Source organism: Colobus angolensis, unplaced genomic scaffold (genome assembly GCF_000951035.1).
Source record: "Colobus angolensis palliatus isolate OR3802 unplaced genomic scaffold, Cang.pa_1.0 Scaffold7, whole genome shotgun sequence".
NCBI classification, from domain to species: Eukaryota; Metazoa; Chordata; class Mammalia; order Primates; family Cercopithecidae; genus Colobus; species Colobus angolensis.
This window is the reverse complement of record NW_012120709.1, coordinates 25,707,743-25,712,964: the sequence shown is the minus strand read 5'-3', so window position 1 is coordinate 25,712,964 and position 5,222 is coordinate 25,707,743. Positions and strand designations below refer to the sequence as shown.

Here is a 5,222-nt window from a genome sequence, read left to right as displayed (position 1 = left end):
AACTGACCTCAGGTGATCCACCCTCCTCGGCCTCCAAAGTGCTAGGACTACAACCATGAGCCACCATACACCCGGGCAATAAAATATTTTTTTAAGTTAAAAAAAAAAATGTAATTTTCTTTCAAGCTCATGCTTTTAAATGTATTTTTCTAATAAACTATATCCCATTTAAAAATCATCAATACCTTAATGTTTCAATTATATAAACTAATTAAAAATAAGGGCGGGGCGTGGTGGCTCACTTTGGAAGACTGAGGTGGGTGGATCACCTAAGGTCAAGAGTTCGAGACCAGCCTGACCAAAAATGTGAAATCCCGTCTCTACTAAAAATACAAAAATTAGCTGGGTATGGTGGTGGGTGCCTGTAATCCCAGCTACTTGCGAGGCTGAGGCAGGAGAATCGCTTGAACCTGGGAGGCGGAGGTTGCGGTGAGCTGAGACTCTTGACCTCTGGTGATCCACTTGCCTCGGCCTCCCAAAGAGCTGGTATTACAGACATGAGCCACCATGCCCAGCCTACAATAAGATATTTTGAGAGACCACATTTATATAACTTTTACTACAGTGTATTTTATAATTGTACTCTTTCATTATTGTTGTTGTTAATCTCTTACTGTGCCTAATTTATAAACTAAGCTTTATCACAGGTACGTATGTATAGGAAAAACATAGTATATGTACAGGGTTCAGTACTATTCGGGGTTTTCAGGCATCCACTGGGTGTCTTGAACATATCCCCTAGGATAATGGAGGATTACTGTATTTACAATGGCTCTGAAACCTCCCTTTTCAGAAAAAGTTTGCCACCCTCTGTCCTATTTCATAATGGAATGTAAAGTCTCTTACTAAATTGAGCCAGGTACGGTGGCTCATGCCTGTTATCCCAGCACTTTGGGAGGCTGAGGTGGGCAGATCAACTGAGGTCAGGAGTTTGAGAGCAGCCTGGCCAACGTGGTGAAAATCCATCTCTAGTAAAAAATAAAAATAGAGGCCGGGCGCGGTGGCTCAAGCCTGTAATCCCAGCACTTTGGGAGGCCGAGACGGGTGGATCACGAGGTCAGGAGATCCAGACCATCCTGGCTAACACGGTGAAACCCCGTCTCTACTAAAAAATACAAAAAAAAACTAGCCGGGCGAGGTGGCAGGCGCCTGTAATCCCAGCTACTCGGGAGGCTGAGGCAGGAGAATGGCGTGAACCTGGGAGGCGGAGTTTGCAGTGAGCTGAGATCCGGCCACTGCGCTCCAGCCTGGGCAACAGAGCGAGACTCCGTCTCAAAAAAAAAAATTAAAATTAAAATTAAAAAAATAAAAATAGAAAAATTAGCCAGGTATAGAGGCGCAAGCCTGTAATCCCAGCTACTCAGTGGCTGAAACACGAGAATCATTTGAACCTGGGAGGTGGAGGAAACAGTGAGCTGAGAACGTGCCACTGCACTCCAGCCTAGGTGACCGAGCAAATAAATAAATAAGTAAACTCTCTTATCAAATTAAACACTTTGATACTTCTACATTTACATTTAAAGCAATTTACTTATTTTTGAGACAGGGTCTCACTCTGTTCCCCAGGCTGGAGTGCAGTGGCTCGCTCAACAACTCATTGCAGCCTCGATCTCCTAGGCTCAAGCTATCATCCCTAGCAGCTCAAACTTAGAGGAAGGCACCACCACGCCTGGCCAATATGTGTATTTTTTGTAGAGACAGGGTTTCGCCATGTTGCCCAGGCTGATCTGGAATTCCTGGGCTCAAGCTGGGATCAAATGATCTACCTACCTCATCCTCTCAAAATGCTGGGATTACAGGTGTGAGCCCGGCATACATTTAAGGCCAATTTAGGTGACTTTTTCTCTTCACTTCCCACTCCTCTCCTCCGTGCCCAATTGTCTTTTGGCTTACTAGCCACTTTCTTCGCATAGAAGTACTTATGCACATGTTTATTACAATATCCTAGGGTGGCAAAAAGAAAACCAGAGGCTCTAACTTTAGTTTAATAACAAGCATTCTAGCACAAACATTTTTCCAATAGTAAGTTTAAGTTCCATAATGGATTAGTAAATCGGGTCTATGTTAACCGGAACCCATGTCTTATGCCAATTTTTCCATCTGTATAGATCCCATATTGGGGGAAGGAAAGAGATTAACAGTTCCCAGTGCTAATTCAATAAATTGATTAAGAGTTGGCTGGAATAATATTCATCCAGCTTCAACAACAAAGATAAAACAGGTATGAGATGGTGACTTAGAACTAAATATGTGTATGGCCAGGCGTGGTGGCTCACACCTGTAATCCCAGCACTTTGGGAGGCCGAGGCGGGCAGATCACCTGAGGTCGGGAGTTCGAGACCAGTCTGACCAACATGGAGAAACCCCGTCTGTACTGAAAACAGGAAAAAAAAAAAAAATGGCACATGCCTGTAATCCCAGATACTCAGAAGGTTGAGGCAGGAGAGAATCACTTGAACCTAGCAGGCAGAGGTCGCGGTGAGCTGAGATCGTGTCATTGCATCCAGCCTGGGCAACAAGAGTGAAACTCTGTCTCAAAATATTAAAATTAAAATAAAAAAAAAAAGAACTAAATGTGTGTCATTCAAAGGAATTAAACAGACTTTTTTTTTTTTTTTTTTGAGATCGAGTCTCGCTCTGTAGCTCAGTAGCTCAGGCTAGAGTGCAGTGGTACGGTGGTACGATCTTGGCTCACTGCAACCTCTGCCCTAGGTTCAAGGGATTCTCCTGTCTCAGCCTCCCAAATAGCTGGGATTACAGGCGTCTGCCACCACGCCTGGCTAATTCTTGTATTTTTTAGTACAGGCAGGGTTTCACCATGTTGACAGAGCTAGTCTGGAGTTCCTGACCTCAAGTGATCTGCCCACCTCGGCCTCCCAAAATGCTGGGATTACAGGTGTGAGCCATGGGGCCCGGCCTAGAAATTTTGTTAAAAAGAATTAAATGTGTGGGACATCTGTGGATTTGACAGTAGGTTCTTTACCACTTAGAGCACCTGAAGTGAAGGTGTGGTGACACATTTAAGACTTTCAACAATAAAAATGAAATAAAGTGAAAAAAGAGTAAACCTCATGCTCAAAACATCAAGGGTAAAAGAGATGGTGCAATCTAGTAACATCACAGAAGTATTCAAAGATCTGGAAAGCAGCATAAACCTATCAGACTGACACATCAGAAAGTACTACGTTTTCAGAGCAACTAGAAATATGTGCTGGGGGGGAGCACAGGGGGAGGAGACAGTACTAAAACCAACCTTGAGGCAAGTAATACAAAAATAAAACATCCCTCTCCCTACACTGGAATGGAAAAGCTAGAAGCCTACTTTCTGTGAAACTATCAAACCTGAAAAGCAATTTGAGTCGCAACTTTGAGTCCTCTTTATTCTTCCCAAATAATGAAACATTCTGCAGAATAAATCAAAATTCAATACACATACTTTAAATAGATGAAGGAGTAAGACTTAAGGAAGGATTTTATTTGGGCTACCTTGTAGAATAGGACTACCTATATCTTACTCTGTATTTACAGAAACACTTTAATAAGAATACAGACTATTCTTATTTTTTTAGAATAGAGGGCCGGGCCCAGTGGGTAACAAGAGCAGATACTCCGTCTCAAAAAAAAAAAAAAAAAAACAGAATACAGAATCTCTTTAATAAAGAGATTATTCTTAAGCAGGGGTCACTAATCAGTACAATTTTGATTGTACTGCACCCACTTGTCTGATACGAGACACTCATTATAAAGGTATTTTTTTCTGTGCCAGAGGAAATTTTTTCGTCCTTAACGATATATCCCTAAAAAGCAAACTAACAAACTTTAGCATTTAAATACCTTTGATGCATTTTAAAAGAGGCGACACATTTAAAGTTTCCTTTCACACACCTAAACTTTCTGTAAGGATTTTAATTTCTAATAATAAAATTAGTACTACACCACCAATATAATCAACACAGAAATACTTGTGTCATTAATTACAGTATCAATTACTTAACATGAGAAAAACCAGCCCTAAAAAGGTAGCTATGAAACCACTGGCACGCACTACAGGAGTGTTAATTCACACACAGGACTTATTAGGCATTTGAATTGCACATTACATTGGCTAAGCGCTTCATAATCACTGTATTAGCGGTTTCTAGTCCAAAACAGCCCATGAAGAACTTTACAGAAGAGGAACCGAGGCCCAGAGAGGAACCAAAGAAAACCAAATTTTACCCTGGAGGAAATAACACCATTCTGCTAGAACGTGCCAGATACTTCTAATCACTTTTCATGCGCAATATGAATTTTGCCAAAGTAATTAACGAATATGAAAAACAAGAAAACGTACTGAATTCTAACAAAGCGTCTGACTGCTTAAACACTTAATTACTTGAGACTAACTACATTTCATTATATAGAAACAACTGCAAGGAAGTAAGTCTCCCAAATGACAAACTTAGTGGCTAAATATAAAGGAGTTATTTTTGTTCGTATTTGCAAAAAACAAACAAACAAGCGTAATCAAAGAAGCTCATCGAACAAGTTTAAAGTCAGGACTTGTAATAAGGAGTCAGAACCGTTACCAGAAAAAAAGAACCCAGCTCAAGCGGTGTGGTAGGGAGGAAGTTATTAAAAAGTTAGAATCTGCTGCTGCTTAACAGGCTCAGCCAGTCCATCTTTCAGAAGATAATAGTTCTAACCAGAACTTGTGGTTTAATCAGTGCATATCTCAGCACCAGCAATGGATCACATCCAGTGTTTCTGAGGGTAACTAAAAAACTTGAGCATCACATCCAGTGTTTCTGAGGGTAACAAAAAACTTGAGCTGGCGCTAGATGTGAAGGAAAGTTATTTCCTTGCCCCACTTAAACATCCCTATGTCTTTTATCTTCGGGTTACATCTTAATGAGAAGGCACTATACTCTCACCCAGAGCACAGCTACCCTGCGGAGCTGTCCTGACCCCAGCCAGGTTCCTCAATCAGAGCCCAGGAATCTAATTCCCTGGTTAGATCTCACCCAGCCAAGAGCCCCAGCCGGTAAATCAAACACTCTTCCTCACGCCCTCCCTGCTAACCTCCCAGGCCAATTCCGTGACCTACATCCCTACACCCTGCACAGAGCCCCAAACTCCGCACCCCCCATTATACTTCCGCCCCACTGGCTTCCCAGTTAACCTTCGCCCCAGCCCCCACTCCATCTTTGTCTGGGCTACCCCAAACGCGGCACCCCAGCGTT

At 42.2% G+C, this 5,222-nt stretch overlaps 1 protein-coding gene across 1 annotated transcript in view; it reads right to left on the bottom strand.

Moving 5' to 3' along the window:
* CBL (Cbl proto-oncogene, E3 ubiquitin protein ligase) overlaps positions 1 to 5,222 on the bottom strand; it is a 104,392-nt gene that overhangs the window by 98,240 nt on the left and 930 nt on the right. The window lies entirely within an intron of this gene.